The following is an 18938-nucleotide window of genomic DNA, read 5'->3' on the forward strand; positions in this document are numbered from 1 at the left end:
TTAGCTCTCCTGGTGTAAAAATGGTTAATGCATATATGATAATAGTCATCTGCTCTAGAAGGTTTTGTTTAGCACCATTGATTGGAGCTATATTTTCCTAAACTTAGTGATTGTAAAGACCTACAACTAGTAGGGAGCTACTTAAGAAAGAGAATGTGCCATGCATGATTATGTGTCCAATTCAATGAGTTTCATTGTTGAATCAATTCGTTGAATCAATCTGAAACGTAATCCAGAAATGAAATATTTCCTCTTTCTTTTGAAAACAAAAATAAAAATAAAAAAATAAAATCTGAAACGTAATCAGTAAAATTCCATTTTAAAACTCCGTAATTTTGCACATTACTTGTGTAACTGCATCGATGTTTGAAGCTCTGTGTATTTCAGAATGTCAACAAAAGAACACGTATTGGGCAAATACAGATTGGGAGAGTAGATGGAGAGTTTTGGTAGAGATGGATCTACATCAACCAGCAATAAGTATTTACCCAATATGTGTTCTTTTGTTGACATTCTGAAATACACAGCTTTAAACGTCGATGCAATTACACGAGTAATGTTCAAAATTTTATAAAGTATTGAGTCAAGTAAAATGGATATTAAAATTTTGATTCCATCCGGACCACAGCTAGCATTTCTATCAAGCACATCCATCCGGACCACAGCTAGCATTTCTATCAAGCACACCCCGAGAGAGGCCAACAAGGTAGCGGATAGCCTAGCCCGCTTGGGAAGTACTAATCAACAGAACAAGATATTCTTGGCAGTATCTGACCTCCCCTTTCTCGTGGGTTTAGGCGTGATGCCCGTTAGCTAGTGTTTTTTGGTAACAGCAGTATCCGACCTCCCCTTTCTCTCTCTCATTGGGAGCTAGTCCTGGATAGGGCGGGTTTAGTAACTGGATCGATGTTTGAAAATATTTATTAGTATCTATTTTAATTTAATAATTTTATAAAGTATCAAGTCAAGTAATTTCAAGACTTGATAAAGTCTGAGCCTACTCATATCTAGTCAAGTTTTCAGGTTTTTGAACTGGAGTTATGACTCTCCTTTTTTCTTTTTCTTTTTTTTTTTTTTAAAAAAAAGGGAGAATTTCATTAATTGAAAGAGATGTACAGATGGTATGGACATTCGGGTGACCCCTATCATAAAGAGCAGCCCGAAAAGGGATAACAGAGTAAAAGCAACCTAAGACTCTGTCTGGAAAGTCCTTAGCCTACTCAAATCGTCTCTATCCAGGAAAATCATCCACCTCATCTCCTCTGGGAGGTCCTTCAACTAGTTGTGGTAGGAGAAGGATTGGCATTTGCTCCCTTCTCGGGCCATCCCATCAGCCGGGCCATTACCTTCTCTCTTGATCAGCTTGAAGCAGAAAGATCCTCTACTCATCAAAATCAAGATCCAGACCCAAGGTTTCCAGCACCAAGCGATACGTGATTTCCCCAACAGGAGATCAACCATCGCTTTGGAATCAGATTCAACCTCAACCATATACAGCCCCTTCTCTAGACACATGGAAAGGCCATTAGGAATCGCGCGAAGTTCGGCTCGATTGTTGGATCCCACACCATACCCAATCGAGAAGGCGAAAATGAGGTTTCCGTTGTCACTCCTACATACCCCTCCACCTCCAGACAGCCTCGGGTTACCTCTAACAGAACCATCCACATTAAGCTTGACCCAATCCCTTGCCAGCTTGGCCCATTTGATGATCTCAATGAGATAGGGGCAATTGGCTGACATTGAGATACCTAGGCCATCCCAGATCTGCATGCAAGGAGGAACCATCAAGGATTTGATGTCAACCAGTATATTATTGTTGCCTTTAATGCGGGCAATGGTAATCTCGGCCTTTATGGGTTTACTTTCAAACCTAGCATCATTTCTAGAATTTCAAGTTTCCCACACAATCAGCATAGGATGGAGGAAACAGATGTGAGAGGGAGCGATACCAGGGGCTGAAGCTCGCCGCCATTGGATAAGCCTCTCTTCAATAGATTGATGCTGGAGACAGGGGATGTAATAAGGAGTTGAAGTGTCGCTAGATATAAGAGGCCTGCTACCCATAAAGGAATAGATGCGAGAGGTACTATGTGGAGGGACGATCAGATGGATTCTCTTCGCAGCAATTGCAGCAGGATGCTAGCCGGACTCCTTTAGCTTGAATCCTGACGTCCACTAGGATCGTACCATGCAGCAATTTCCACAGAAAAATGGAAATTTTAGGCGGGAGCGATTTCTGCCAGATCCATTTTGACCACCGCATGGTCCGGAGCCTATCACTACTAAGATTCCAGGCCGATTTGATAGTAAAAAGGCCGGACGGATCATGCGGCCAGAAGCAAACATGCTTATCCTCCGACGTGGCAAACCCGCTATGGAAGATGAAGCAGGTAACTTCTAGGCGAAGAAGGTTGAGAACAGAGGATGGTGGTAGCGATCCAACAGGTCCAATATATCGCTTACCTTCAGGGATTAGAGGGCCTCAGGGGTTGGGCTGACGGCTAGCTAATGTAGGGAGCCCAGCCCTATCCAGTTGGTCTTCCACATGTTAATGTCTCCATTGCCCACTTCCCATTGTACGTTCTCCGGCAGAAGCGGCATGAATTTTTTGATTTTCTTCCACAGTAAAGAGACATGGTTTGAGAAGTTGCCCCCATCCGTTCTCCCCAGGTCTAACTGGAGTTATGACTTATACCACCTTTCCCCTTTGTTATATGCCAAGTAAATATCTTTCTTTCTATTATTCCTAAAACTGCCTATTATGTGTGTGTGTGTGTGGGGTCTGTGTGATGCGAAATCACATGAAACCCTAAGTGACTAATTTTCACCCTGATCTAAAACTCTAGTGGGTCATAAAAAAGAGATGCAAATCAAGGGAGGAAACTGTTTTCTTTTTTCATGGCCCACCAAAGTTTTGGATCAAAGTAAAAGTTAGGCCTTAGTCGGGCGTTTCATGGGGTGTTGTAGCACATGGACCGTTCAGATTTTGAAATCACATCATGTATGAAAAGCAACGAAAAGTTCAAATTAAAAAATTGGCTCGACTGATCGATAACTAGTCTCAATCAATCAAGGGATTCGTCTAGCGGTCTTGATCGATCAAAGTCATCAGCCGAAGGTGGTGAATATAGACCAGCATGCAGAGGATATGAATTTTTTTCCTTAAGTGTCCTCATCTTGAGTGTTGAGATTTTAGTTTGTGCCTGCTAGAGCAATCCATATGTTCGACATCGTATTTTGGAGACAGCAGGCTGAAAAACTTGTTGAATCAGTTGTAACATATCAAGGGGCATGAACTATCTTAAAGAAAGCGACTCTTTCGCACTTCATCCTAGCTCAAACTTAAAAAAAGCTTACGTTCCCCATCTTCCAATCATCTTGAAAAGGTAAGAAGTTCGATACATTGGATCAGCCTATTCGAGCCCATTTTGCCACTTCCAAAGGCTCCAAATCGATCCATCGCAATAACTCGGTGGAGCCCAGGGATCGTCAGCCACCAGCCCAAACTTCCAAATTTTCAGGTAGTCAACTAGAAAAAAAGCCTCTCCATGGATGGATGAAGATTAATGTTGATGAGTCAACGATGGGAAATCTAGGTCCTTCGGGGCGAGGTGTTGCTAGAGATGGCTCAGGAGCTTTCCTTTTTGCCTTCTCAACTGGTTGCAGTTTCGAGTCCAACTCAAGGGCCGAAATTAGGGCGATCCAGGATGGCCTCTCTCGGTGTGCAGTCAGGGGAATTGGTCAAGTGGTGGTTGAAAGCAATTTTAAGTTTGTCATTGCTTCCCTCTCCAAACAAACATGCTGCACTTGTCAATGTGGTATTAGGTGGCTAGAATCGAGGTTCTCAATAGAAGAATGGTGGTCTGCCTTGTTCAGATTCCCACAGAGGTGAACATGGTGGCGGATGGGCTCGCTAGGGTGGGGAGTGCTAGACAAGGTAATAGGCAATCTATGTCGCTGGGAGAGCTCCCATTAGCCATTCGTAGCCTTCTGTTCCGCAATAGAGTGAGCCTTGGCTCGCTGCAAGAATGCTAAGCCTCCCATTTTTTTTTCTATTTTCTTTTCCTTTACGATAGGTGGGCTTGCTTCCTTATCTTGGCAGGCCGTCCCGAAAAATGTTGTCTATACTCACACAACTGTACTTTCAAATCCTATATATATATATATATATATATATATATATATATATATATATATATATATATATATATATATATATATATATATATATTGGACATATAATATTATATATAGCAGGGTTAATAAAATGACATTTGTAAATGATGGTTTTGTTCTTATAATTATAAATAATTCGCCAAACCTAACTTCCCCTTCATCCATCCCTGTTATATATTCAACTTACAATTCATTCAACTTTTTAATCTAGCTATTTATTTATTTATCCCTTGTCTTGCTTAATGAGTTAGATGTTATATAAAATCTATATTAAGGCCCTTGTCATTTGAAATGTTTCCATATATACATCCTCATTTCCATTGTTTTGGTCGCGCACAAAAGTTGTGGAGAGTGCTGATTTTTCAGCCTTGTCTCTAATAAGAACGTCTCACGTACAAAATAGGGGGCCCAGCAACACCTCTACCAGGGTTGTAACTTGGGCGGTGAATGTCAACTCAATCAACTTGAACAAAGTCACTAAGTGAATGCTTTTTATAAGACAAAATCAAAGTGTGAAGGGCAAGTTTCAAACCTTTGCCAGTCCGAAGAGATCCCAGACTCACACAAGAAGGTGCAGCCCTTACCGTGGTAACCACCTTGATGTATGTATTCTGTATCCACGCGGTCCATCCGATTTTCCAGATCACTTATTTCATTATCTAAACATTGAAGCAGATCCAATTATCAAGTGGACTATACCATAGGAAACAGTGATGATTGACCATTAATGGGTCACAAAAGTTTTGAATCAATCTGATATTTGTTTTTTTCCCTTCATCCAGGCTTATTTGACCTTATCAACATATGGATGGCAAATAAACACTAAGAAAATATCAAGGTGTGCCCTAAGTAGTTTTTAATGATAGTGTTCAATCACCACTATTTACTATGGTATGGCCACCAGATTATTGGATATGCTTCTTCTTTTTTTTCGATAATTCCCTATAATGATCTAAAAAATGGATGGATGGCATGGATATATAATACAGACATTATGGGCCCTACGGTAAGGGTCAAACCGTCTTGGGTGATATTGCGGGATTATGTGTCTCACTTAATCCACTCTCAAGTAGAGCTTGACACGAACCAAGCTAATTCAATTAAATCACTTAGCACGATCACATTACATATATTGAAAAATTAAACTCGGCCGACCTCCCCGTTGTCCATGGCAGCCCAGTCATTGGTCAGTACAAAAAATTATTAATATATATTATATATTTACGGGAACTTGATATTAGAATTCACAGAGCACACTATGAACTTGATGTTGAATGTATTCTATATATCAATTGATTGATGAAAAATAAGATTAATGGTTAACTAATCATATTAGGTTATAGATTGATGATATTTTGACCTTGTATCTCTGAATTCTATTCATATATGCCTTAGATTACACAATGTCGTTTTTATGAGAAAGGTTTGAAGTTTGAGATTTGGAGTTAGTTTTTCGCATATTTTGCTTGGGACTAGCAAAATGATGGTTGGAGGTGTGTTGAGTGTGAAATATTACATATTTCCTCCTTGTTTTCCATTTGTTTCATAAGCATAGGTGTGTTTAATTGATCTAATTGTGTAAGTTTTGCTATACAAGGTGATTTGGAGAGCTAAGATAAAAATGATGATTAATGATGATTTAATATTTGAAAAATGACCGAGTGAATAAGGATTGGATCTATGAAGGTCAACATTGAAGAATTCAAGTGCTAAAGATCTAAGAAATCTAAATACAAATGAGAGAGAAAAGATTGAAAAATCAGAGTCTATTATTAAAAATAACAAACAGTTCGGTCCCACCTAAGGTTGGTTCGGTCCGACCGAATGTGCAAAGAACAGTATAACGAGAAACTATGATTTTTAAACATAATTATAATTCAGTTGCAACCGAATATAATTCGATACGACCGAAGGAGGGTTCACTCCGACCTAAGGGCAATATAGACTTTAAACATATTTTGAAATAATTTGGCTATAACTAGAGGGCGCATTGGTGTGATTGAAGTGAGGCTACAATTGAAGCTTAATGTCGGTCTGACTGATGAGTAATAAAAGTATAGATATTAAAGTATGTTCTAAGTTGATGCAGATTTTTTCTATTTTAAGGATGTTTCAAGTTTGTTTAGAAACAAATTAGAGGTTGGGAGAGAAAGTAGGGAGTTACGGAGCTTTCGCAAAGCCGTCCTTCTTTTCTAATCTTTCGATTCTAAGTTATTTTTCATATTTTTGTTAGAACTGTGAGATTGGTTGGCTAAATCTCTTAGCCAAGGCTAAGTGGTGAAGCTTGCAATAATTTTTTAAATATTCTAGTTTACTTTAATTCAAGTTATTTGATTTAAATGTTGAACAATTCATTGATATTGGTTGGAATAAAGCTTAAGTTTTAGTTTACTTTGATCCAATGTCGACTCCAAGCATTTTGGATGCTTAGGAAGGATACGGTTGATTATTTATCTCTTTTGTAAGGGATTGCTTTTGTAAAATTCATTGATCTATCATAAACTACGAGCACGATAGATACATTGAATTCCATGTGATTAATATCATGATACTTTATGTTGAAACTGAATCAATTGAAGTTCAGGATCTATTTTATTTTATGAATGATGAATTAACTTCTCTATTATCTAGCCGAAGAGGATGGGATTTTGATTCCAGTTGAGTTTTCTAATTGAATCAAATGAATTAGGCATTGAGAATGGCTATAAGTGAATCCTTGGCACTCTAGTGCTTTCTCCTATTGATTTTCTCATTATATTATTTACCTTTCAATCATTACTTCATCTAATTCAAATTTTATAGTTAATTAGTTTTATTTTAATTCTAGTTCTAAAGTTTTTTTTTTTTTAAATGCACAAATACAAGTCCTTGTGGATTCGATTTCAGTCTCGCTGAGTTAAAACTCCATCATAGTCCTGCACTTGAGGTTGTCATCCTTTTGAATCGATCAACAAGAAGCAATATAAGTAACAAGGTATAGTCAAGCTAATGATTAGATAATGTGAGATGTTAGATTTTATGTAAGAATTTGAAGTAAAGCTATAATTTCAAGAATGGCATATCCTTCTTGGTAATATAATGATTAAGCAAACCTTAAAGGAAATAATCTTAAAAGTTGAAGAGAACAACAAATGGTTAACAAAGATGATGATCAAACAGCATGATAAAGATGAATCTGAATATAAGGTTTGGGAGGATAAGGGTATCCGTAATCAAGACCGTCTGTGTGTGCCATATATTTCAAAACTAAGAGAAGAAATCCTAAATAAAGCATACCGATCTAAGTTTACAATTCATCCAGGTGGAACTAAGATGTATTAGAACTTGAAACGATCATTTTGCTGGACGAGAGGAATGAGATAATCAGGTATGTATCACAATGTTTTACCTATCAACAGGTAAAGGCTGATCATCAAAATCCCTCTGGTCTTTTACAGCCTTTAATAGTACTGGAATGAAAATGGGACTACATTTCGATAGATTTCATAGTTGGGCTCCCGTTGACTCAAAAGAAGCATGATTTGGTTTTGGTAACCATTGATCAGCTTACAAAGTAAGCGCATTTTATTCTCATTTGTATTAACTACACTATAGATGTACTTTCCAAGCTTTATATCAAGTTGTATGATTGCACGGAGTACTGAGTTCTATCGTATTAGATCATGACCCACGTTTCATATCACGTTTTTATACAAGTTTATAGGAAGTCATGGGCACTATTTTGGACTACAGTATAGCATATCATCCTCGGTCTAATGGATAGACTAAACATGTGAATGAGATACTTAAAGATATCTTACATGCATGTTCCTTGGATTTTAAGAAAAGTTGGGATGACAATCTCCATTTTGCAGAGATTGCGTATAACGACAACTATATCAAGCAAGCTTCGGAATGGCCCCTTATGAAGCATTCTATCGACGCCCGTATCGTGCGCCGAATTATTGGACTAAAGTAGGAGAGAAGGGTTTAGTTGGACTCCATATCGTTCAAGACGCCACAAGAGAGAGAGAGAGAGAGAGAGAGAGAGAGAGAGAGAGAGAGAGAGATTATCATGAAACGATGGTTAGTGGCCTAGAGTAGGTAACAGAGTTATGCAAATAATAGAATGCATGACTTGAAATTCATAATTAAAGATTATGTAGTTCTGAACGGCTCACCAATGAAGGGATTGATATATTTGAGAACTAAAGGAAAATCAGCTCCTCAATTTATAGTACCTTTTGAGATCATGGTGTGAGTTGGAGCAATAGTGTCTTGTACATCTTACATTGGCACCTAAGTCAGTTAGCGTATATAATGTATTCTATGTATTAATGTTGCAAAAATACGGAAGAAATGCCTCACACATCATCGACTTGCAAGACCTCGAGTTTCAGAAATATATGACTTATGTCGAGCAACCAATTGTGTAAATTAGCTCACAGGATTGCCCCCATCCAAGGAGTAATCTTCCTTTTCTTTCCTCGGGGAAAACTTTAATACTCTGCCAGCGAGTGTGATGGATGATACACAGGCACTTAAAATTAGTTACAAATGTATCCATGGCATATTAGTAGTTTTTAATAAACTGTCCGAATTACGGGACCTAATTTATATGCATCACATATTTAATAATCTGATTAAGCGATAAGTGGACATTTATTGGACAGTCTAAAATTTATAATATCCTTTGACTTTATTTCATTCAATCAATCTAATTTTGGGACTGTCGCTCGGTGACAATGGGTTCTACAATTAGCCGGTTTAACTTAGATTAATGTATGCCACGTGTATAGTTTCTGAATGCCTTTGTATCAAGCATCATGCACTGCCTGACTATCATATAACTCCCCTTTTCTATGGACCATATCCATGTATTCTCTACTAGAGACGATAAGATAGAGAGAGAGAGAGAGAGAGAGAGAGCAATGGATTACTCCACAATACTCCCATGGACTTTGATAGTGTTGGCATGCATTCACGTTCTCTTACTTGCAAGAAGGAGAGCATCTTGTAATGACAAGCTCCCACCAGGGCCCATCCCACTTCCCATTGTAGGAAGCCTCTTCAAGCTCGGCGACAAACCCAACGAGTCACTCACTGAGCTCGCCAAGACATATGGCCCACTAATGACTCTAAGGCTAGGCTGCAAAACCACCATCATCGTCTCATCGGCAAACGTGGCAAAAGAAATCCTCCAAAAGAACGACCAAGCTTGCACCGCTTGAAACGCCGTAGACGCCCTTCATGCACTTAACTTCAACGACTCATCGATTGTATGGTCTCAGCCAACTGAACGTTGGCGAAAGCTACGAAAGATATGTACCACACAAATGTTTAGGGCTGCAAGACTCGAAGGTAGTAAAACCCTTCGAATCAAGAAAGTGTAAGATCTCCTTGCCCACCTGCATGACCATTGTCGAACAGAACAACCTGTGGTTATCCGGGAAGTCATTTTCGTTTCTATCATCAATTTGTTATCGGACACCATATTTTCCGTGAATCTGGTGCACCCCAACTCTAAATCAGCAAAAGGTTTCAAGGATATAGTGACAGGAGTTATGAAAGAATCTGGAAGGCCAAATCTCGTCGACTATTTCCCAATACTAAGGGTTATTGATCCACAAGGCATAAGGCGGCGGATGACGGCTCATCTTGGAAAGCTCTTTGAAATTTTTGATAGAATGATTGATGAACGAATGCTGTATAGATCAATGCTATCGGACCACACTAGAAGAAATGATTTCCTTGATGTGCTTCTCGATGAAACAGAACAGAATGGGTTGGAAATTGGCCGTGATGATGTACAGGGCGTACTCGGGGTAACATCTCATCTTGTTTCTTACATATTTTTTTGCAACTTACAGTAGTTTAGAGTTCATTTTAGTAAATTTTAACTAAGTGCGTTTTTCAGGATATTTCATGATTAATTAGATACAGAAATTTCAATGTATTTGGTGCAACAAAACTCACCCTAATCCAAAATGCTTCTAATTTCGGAAATGAAATCATATTTTTCAATCAAATTCTTTAGTGGTTTCGTAAAAACTAGGGAAACATTAATGTGAGCCCTAAAGAAGTTTTTAATGCCTTTAATTGGATCAACCTGATAATTGGATCTTCTTATATTTTGGTATAATTGGATCTTCTTAGATTGTGGTCATCCTGATAATTGGATCTTCTTATATTCTAAAATGATCTGAAAAAACGGATGGATGGAGTGGATACAGAATACACAAATCAAGGTGGGCCCCACGGTAAGGGGGCTCAGTCTTAGGTGAGGCCGGATCTCACCCATTAATCCACTCCCCTGCAACGCACAGCAAGCAAAGGAAATTCACGTGGGCCTGACGATGATGTATTTCTTAAATCCACACCGTCCTTCCATTTTTTTCAGATAAATTTAGGATACTAACCCAAAAACAATACAGATTCAAAGCTAAGGTGGACCACAAAATTGCAGTAGGAATTGATGCTATCATTGAAAATTTCTTGGTGCCACAGAAAGCTCTTGAAAAATTCAATCACCAATACTCCATTTGATTAGCTTCACCTGAGATTTGAATCTGCCTCTTGAGCCATGCCTTAAAATAATGATCCAAAATGGATGGATGGGTGGATAAAACACATATATCATGGTGGGGCGCCCCACAGACCACAGGCCAGTTTGTTGCAGCCACTCAGGATTGCAACTGTATAGGGATTGCAATGGGACGTAATTTTAGCTTGCCATCAAAATTCGAAGCAGAGCTTGTATATAAAATCCACTCCACCACCACGTTGTTACCCCAGCCATTTTAAGTCCAATGACTAAATCTCCTATCAATTTGTGATTATAGTGGACCAGACGATTAAAAAGAGTACAAGATAATGCTCGCCTTTAAAATGGTTTCCATTTGTATGGCCCACCTGAATCATGGCCCACTTCTCTTCTTTTGATTCCAAAAAAAAAAAGCTACAGTGCTGGCCACTGGTACAAAAACCGTATGTACCAAGACACCATTCATGTTAGGAGGTAATAGGATGTTGCTCACGTTCTCTGTTGGTTTATAAATTTTATTTGCTTTATTTATTTATTTTATAGCGATTTTTTACAGCAATTTCACAATAATTTGTAATCTTCCAAATAATACCTAGACAATTAGAAATTCTCTAGAGATACTTTCAAGAGAAATTCCCAAAATTCCTCAATTTTTTTTTTTTTTTGTTTTCTTTTTGCATTAAAAGGCAAAGTGGAGAATTGTAATACCCATGTGGTAAATGCATAAAATGCATATGCAACTGACATATTTTCACTTGGTCGGGATCCTCTGCTTGTGACAAGCAGAAATATCATGTTTCTTGCAATGTGATTGAGCCACATCATCAATTTCTACATTTAATGCAGTCAATGCATGCCCATAATAACGTGGAACAATCACATTGCAACAAGTATATGGATTCGTCTTCAACTGGTCTGATAATCTTCCATTGGTGCATCTGTTAGACCATTTGGATGTTAGACGTACGCATACAAGGCCCATAATTAATTCTTGATTTTACACTTTTTAAACTTGAGCAATTTCAATTTCCAGGATATGTTCATTGCTGGAACTCATTCAAGCGCAGCCACCATCGAATGGGCATTGGCAGAGTTACTTCGAAATCCAGATTCAATGGCAAAGGCTCGAGCGGAACTCAGGGAGACCATTGGCTCTAGACAAGTACAAGACTCAGACATTGCCAGTCTTCCATATATATAAAAGCAGTCGTGAAGGAAACCCTGCGCTTGCATCCACCAGCTCCATTCTTCTTTCGTGATACTATAGAGGATATAGTGATCAGCTGTTTCACCATGCCCAAGAACACTACGGTCAAGATTAATGTATGGGCCATAGGGAGAGATCCCAAAATATGGGCTAATCCATGTGATTTTCGGCCTGAGAGGTTCTTGGAAAGTGACATTGACTTCAAAGGTCATGATTTTGAGCTCATACCGTTTGGATCGGCCGGAGGATTTGTCCAGGCTTACCACTTGCATTTAGGATGCTTCACGTAATGTTGGCCTCTCTTTTACATTCTTTCTCTTGGAAGCTTCCTGATGGGATGACGCCGCAAGATACTAACATGACTGATAAGATTAGCATGACTCTTGAATTGGCGAACCCACTTCGTGTTGTGCCTATGCTTGATGGCTAACAAACGTTGATATATATATTTCTGGGTCACCTTGAAGAGTAGCTAATGGTTTGTTTTCAAATGTCACCATAGATGTGTTGTATAGGTCACGGAATTTAGACAAAAACATTAGGATCATATCATGAATGCCCCATGGTGTAAAAACCACAATGTATCTATTTCATGGACTATTCTCCTTTCTGTTTGCACCATTGATTTAGGTTGTATTCTCAAGTATGGTATGGGGGGAAAATGTTTTGCATGGTTTGACAATCCATCCAATTTAATGTAGAATTGATTAATTTAATTCACATGAGAAGATTAAGATCATCCAGCTAAAGTGATTTTCTAAGAGGGGTAGGCTAATCAGGTGTGTTAAGCACATGGTGAGTGGTTAAGATTGATGGTCAGCCCTGACAAGGAGTGACAACCTGGTTCCAGGACCAGATCATCTGCAAACACAAGACCCACCTTCCCAGAAGGCTTCATATTGCACCCGTGACCTATGCTGCCAAGGGGTAGCTTCTTCAAAACGAATGTCACCATCTATGCTAGATACAAGGAATTTTACCCAATCAGGATTACAGTATTTTCGTAAGAACAATGGCCACCACCATTACAGTTACGATACAGCCCATAATGGCCATTATGGTCTCTTTTTTTTTCTTTGAAAAAAAAAAAAAAAAAACTGAAAAAACCCTGTATAGGTCCATTATGGACCATTTTTTTTTCTGTAATAGCCGTTACAACCTGTAACATGTAACGGTTGTCACTGTTACTGTTACATAACCACCATTAAACCCGCATAACAGCCGTTACAGCACACCTTGATCAAGATTAAAGAAAAATATATATAGAATGCTAAGCCAACCAGTATGACCAGGGAAACATCACCGTCACCGGCACGCGTGATGATAGGTCAAGTGCTAATGTGGGGTCCATTTCCAAAATTTCCAAAATGCCCCTGCGCCTTCATGGCTGACCAATGACCACAAGTCCAGCTGAGGTTGGTGATGGGTTGAGATGTTTGGAGGAAGAAATTGGACCAGCATCGCCTCAACAGGACTTGTTCTTACATCACTATTTTTGAATTTTCAAAAGGACAGTTCTTGGAGGGAAGATGGTTTGAAAAAAGGAAGGTGGTTGTTATTTCATCAATCTAGGATTTGGGTCTTCTGAATTTCATTGAAATCTTGGTGGTTTTGGTTTTTGCTTCAAATGGAGTGTTTGGGTTAGAGATGGAGTTGTTAGAAATGCAATGGTGGATGTAGTTTCATGAATTGCAATTAATTTATGTTCTCTCTATTGTATCTTTTGAGGGGGTGTTTTTGGGTATTAGGGGGTTTTCGGAGACCGGATTTCAGTATCTGAGTCACTGAGATATTTGAGTAGTTTGTGATCTTTGGCAGTTTTCCGGCGGCGGGAAACCGGGATTTGGGTATTATGGGGAATTGAAGCAGGGTTGAGGGGAATTTGCTTTGTGTGTGTGGTTTGCATTTCATGGGGAATTGGAGGAGGAAATAGCAATCAGATGTGATGCTATTTCTTCTCCTATTTCTCAACAGAAATTGAATGAATTCATGTATAGTTTCTTTTCTTTTTTTTCTTTATATATATATATATAAAAAGAAGAAGAAGAAGAAGAAGAAGAAAGAAAGTCCAGCTGAGGTTTTGCCTAGTTGTGCCACAGGGCATGGCATTCCGCAACAAATAAATCAAATATGGACTACTCAAAAAACTCCAGGTCTAAAACACTAAGCTCTACAAAAATGAAATCTTGTATGACTCAGACAACTAAACGGTAGGTGACATATCAGCCCGCCGTCTCGCTGGGTTGCATGATTTTCACAACTTCTCCAGGCTTGAGGCCATAATATCTAGAAACTGGTTCTGAAATTTGCATCCGGGGCAGCTGAAATCCATCAAATCAAAACAACATATGCGTAGCATCAGAATCTGATAACATTTGTTGTGAGATATTGAAATTTAAATACAGACCATAGATTTTTTTCCAATTTAATCAAAATAAGTAATGAGAGAATGCTTTATTGTCAAATCAGCATATGAAATGAATGGAACTTCCAATTTTGTGAAGAAAATGGGAAATTTCTATTACTGAATGCATTGAGCGGGGATAGCTCAGTTGGGAGAGCGTCGGACTGAAGATCTGAAGGTTGCGTGTTCGATCCACGCTCACCGCATTTTGAATTTCTTTTTTCCTTTAAAAAATTATCTTATAATACTTAAAAGAGAGCCACTAATTATTATTTTTTTAATTAAAACGTGATTTGAATTTAAAGCAGCTTTAAATTTATTACTTGTTTGGTTAGTAATTTATTTATAACTTGTTTCGTCCCACTATGATAAGGTTGGTCCACATTTTGAATTTTGTTTTCTTCAAAAAAATATGTTATAATGCTTAAAAGATAACCCATTAATTCATTTGTTTTGAATTAAAAGAACATTAGTTGTTTGGTTGTCCCCATTAATTCATTTGTTTTGAAATAAAAGAACATTAATTAGTTGTTTGGTTGTCCCTTTTGTAATTTGAATTCAAAGCGGTTTTAGATTTGTAAACTTGTTTCGTCCCATAAAGATAAGGTTGGTCCACATTTTATTCTCATTGACTCACGGAGAAGTATGATTTGGTTTTGGTAATCATTGATCAGCTAACCAAGTTAGCGCATTTTATTCTCAACTGTATTAACTTCTCTATCGGTGTACTTGCCAAGCTTTATATCAAGTTATATGATTACATAGAATACTAAGTTCTATCGTATTAGATCATAACCTGCGTTTCACATCACGTTTTTATACAAGTTTACACAAAGCCATGGGCACTATTTTGGACTACATTATAGCATATCATCATTAGTCTAATGGATAGAATGAACATGTGAATCAGATACCTAAAGATCTCTCACATGCATGTTCCTTGGATTTTAAGGAAAGTTGGGACGATAATCCCTATTTTACAGAGATCGTGTATAACAACAACTATCAGGCTAGTATCGAAATGGCCCCTTATGAAGAACTCTATGGGTGCCCGTGTCGTGCGCCAAATTATTATACTGAAGTAGGAGAGAAGGGTTTAGTTGGATTCAATATCGTTCAAGAAGTCAAGGAAAAATTAGAGGTTATCAGGACACGATTTTTATTTTTTTTTAAATCAAAAGTCTTTCATTGATAAAATATTTTGCACAATATTTCGGACCCCTCAGACCAAAAAAACAAAGGGAGGGTCTATCGTCGGGATCAGGAAACGATTGTTAGCAGCCTAGAGTAGGCAGAAGAGCTATACAAATAATAGAAGGTGTGACTTGAAATTCATAATTAAAGATCGATCGTGTATTTATGAATGTCTCACCAATGAAGGGATTGATGTATTTTGGAACTAAGGGGAAATTAGTTCCTCAATTTATAATACCTTTAGAGATCTTGGAGTGAGTTGGAGCTGTGGCATATCGCCTCACCTTGGCACCTCAGTTAGCTAGCGTACATAATGTATTTCATATATCAATTCTGCGGAAATACGAAAGAGACGCCTCACACATCATCGACTTGCAAGACCTCAATTTTTAGGAAGATGCGACTTACATCGAGAAAACGATTCACGTCCTAAATTGAAAGAAGCACATTCTGCAAACCAAGACCGTACCACTGGTTAAAGTATTGTGATACCATGGAGTTGGCAAAGCATACTGGGAGTAAAAAACAAAAATTCGAGAGAAATATCCTCATTATTTGATATGCCTAGATCAGGTAAATTTTGATGATGAAAATTTTCTTTTATGGAGTAGAATAAAATGACCTTGATTTTTAGACCTGACTAAGGAATTAGTCAACAAAAAATAATAAATTAATTTTATTTTTATTAATAAAACCAAGTAATTAGACTAGTTGGTAGGAGTACTTTCAGTGGAAGGATAGGTTAGGGGATTGACTCCTAATACGGTGGGATTTTAACTTTTTTTTCCCAAACCCGTAGAAACCCTAGTGGAATCTTCTAAATCTGGAGCTCTTTCTTAATTTAAAGGGAGAAATCCTAGGAAATTCCACAGTGAAACGCTAAAACAAGAGCAGTCAAAGACAGAGAGAATTACTAAGAGAAGCATCTGTAGGTATATTTTCTATCACTTGCCCAGGTAATTTTTTTGCTTTCTCTATTAAACAACCATATATCTAACCAACGAACAAGGTGGATGGACACTACGCCTATTGTTTTGATCTACGAAGAAGTTTTAATGTTAAGAATTAAATTTTCAAGTGAGATCCTGTATTTTGAGAGATCGGTTGCGCGAAATCCAGTTGTCTTAGTCTATGAAAACTCGAACTTATGGATCTTATGGTAAATCGTGTTAGAGCCTTAAGTCCTAAATTGATCTGACAAATGAATTCCTCGCAGTGATCAACGGAAAGTATTGTCGACAATAAACAATGTTGCAAAATTAATTTGACTTCAAAGGCTGAATATTATGAATCTGAACAACCCTCTATTTTCCTAATTTTTGTTGATAGAAAATTAGTAGTTGTATTGGGTCAAACCCTTCTATTGATTGAGTTTATAAAAGGAATAGAGATGGAATACAAATGCTAGAATTTTCAGAAATCGGATTGTGTAACAAACGGAACTCATTTGCCTTCGATCGAAGATGATGATTTTTGTCCAGAGACCAAAAAACTTAATTCAAAAATCAATTTTGATTGATCGGAACCCAAGTTCGATCAATGGAGCAGAACCTCAAGGGGTTTCGATCGATCAAACATATTGACTGAAATCGACATTTTTGTCTAACAAGTAAACTTATTTAATTCGACCAAGTTCAATCGATCGACGAGTAGGGTTCAATCGATTCGATCGATCGAAGGAGGTCAAAAGTGTCTAGAGACTCAAAGAACTAAATTTGGAATTTATCGATCCATGGTGGAGCAATCGAAAGATCAATCGAGGACCCTCGAGCTATCTTAATCGATCGACTGCATTGATCGACAACCCTTGTTGTTTTCCAAAATTTAAATTTAAGAATTAATGTTGGGTCATTTTGCTTAGATCAAAGGTAGACTCCACATGTTGAAATAATATAATTGAATTGTGGTATGTTAAATCGTCTTGATATGGATTTGAAGTATAGTTTCCAACGCGTTCGATTATTCAAAGGATTCGGGCTTACCATAAATAGGTGAGTGAATCCCAATGTGTCTCGTATCTATGTGATTAATATAGATGAATTGATGGTTCCAATTGTTTGGATTGATATGGTTTCTATGTTACATTATTTATACTAATATGATTTTTCCCATATGATTTATGATTTGAAAAAGCAAACATGCAAATCCTTAATATTCTAAAATCTATTGTTTTCTCTCAGAGAGATGTATCTATTAACCTACATATGCTGATGCGTAGTCATTGAACATACATTACATGCATCTATTATGACTGCATGCACACCTTGTGTCTAGGTTCCTCATGAATCTCCCTAAATGGTTATGCCTGTTAGATTCGTTACTAGATGCCCACGATAGTGGAAGCCTACTCACAAATTAGATGTAAGATTACAAATGCCTACCTAAGTGGATGTTTGACGGGTACAGATTTTCCATGCGTTCATACGATGGATGTATGAAGGGTATAGGTTGCAGATTGACGGATATCCAATCTAAGCAAGTGGATAATCATCCCACTTGACATGCATCTCATAACATTTCTACATTTATTCTTATCCTGCATATATACTATTTTTGTTATATTATGCTACATATGAACCATGATGGGTTCACTCACTAGCCTAGCCAGCTAATGTTGTGAATTAATAACCATACATATACAGACGATGCAAGACAGTCTAATCAAGTGTCAAAAACTGAAGCGAGATTGATGGATGAAACTTATGACCAATGGTCATATTTGGCAGAAGACGAGCTTGTTGTATTAGACGGCCGACTTGATTATGTGATTGATTCTAGGAGTTTTAGTTTTCATTCATTTTAACTGTTGTTGATTTAATTAAATTTGAAAAATGCTTATAGTTATAACATTGTTAGACGATGATTGATTATTTTAATTGAATAAAGCCTCAAATGGGTGAACTTAAACCAGTTTTGATAAATTTATAAATGAGAATGTTATGGATGAAGTGTTGATAAATGAAGTGGAAATAGTTGGGTATATAAATGTTAATGTAGTGATGATTTAAAATACATGTAATTATGCCTCTTAATAACTGTATGATGAGTAAATTTATGTACACTTAATGTATGAGTCATAGACCGTAACTCAAGGCTGAAGGTGCACTATTTGTATCAAAAGTGTGGTTTAAATCCCTACCATCATAAGTAGCTCTAGATCGTTCACCTATCATTAAAAGTGAAAATAGTTCACATCTCAAAAGTCATTAAAAGTACTTAAACATCCCACGCTACTCTTCATTTCATTGAGACGTTACCGTTGAATTTTTATTTTCTTTTACTTTTAAATAAATATTTATTGTATCTTTTAAATTTAAGATATTCTTTTTTTTTTCCCCAAAAGACGGGTCTTGCCCCTATATTTGACAATATGAACAGGGGCTGTACAATCCACACTTTCAGGTGGGCACCACAAATATGTCGGGCCTCAC

General features: G+C 37.5%; 1 protein-coding gene, 1 non-coding gene and 1 pseudogene across 2 annotated transcripts in view; all 3 read left to right on the plus strand.

Annotated features, from left to right (window-relative positions):
* The window catches only part of LOC131250995 (geraniol 8-hydroxylase-like), a 96511-nt gene extending 96331 nt beyond the window's left edge, over positions 1-180 (plus strand). The window contains exon 3 of the transcript XR_009173545.1: positions 5-180. The gene's annotated coding sequence lies outside the window, so the exon portion shown is untranslated. The remainder of the gene's footprint in view (positions 1-4) is intronic.
* An 8859-nt stretch (positions 181-9039) lies between these two features.
* LOC131250997 (geraniol 8-hydroxylase-like) lies at positions 9040-12580 on the plus strand (annotated as a pseudogene).
* Positions 12581-14446: 1866 nt separating this feature from the next.
* Positions 14447-14519, plus strand: TRNAF-GAA (transfer RNA phenylalanine (anticodon GAA)). Its single transcript has one exon. It is a non-coding gene; the product is annotated as a tRNA-Phe (tRNA).
* Positions 14520-18938: the final 4419 nt, after the last annotated feature.

This window comes from Magnolia sinica, chromosome 7 (genome assembly GCF_029962835.1).
Source record: "Magnolia sinica isolate HGM2019 chromosome 7, MsV1, whole genome shotgun sequence".
Lineage (NCBI taxonomy): Eukaryota > Viridiplantae > Streptophyta > Magnoliopsida > Magnoliales > Magnoliaceae > Magnolia > Magnolia sinica.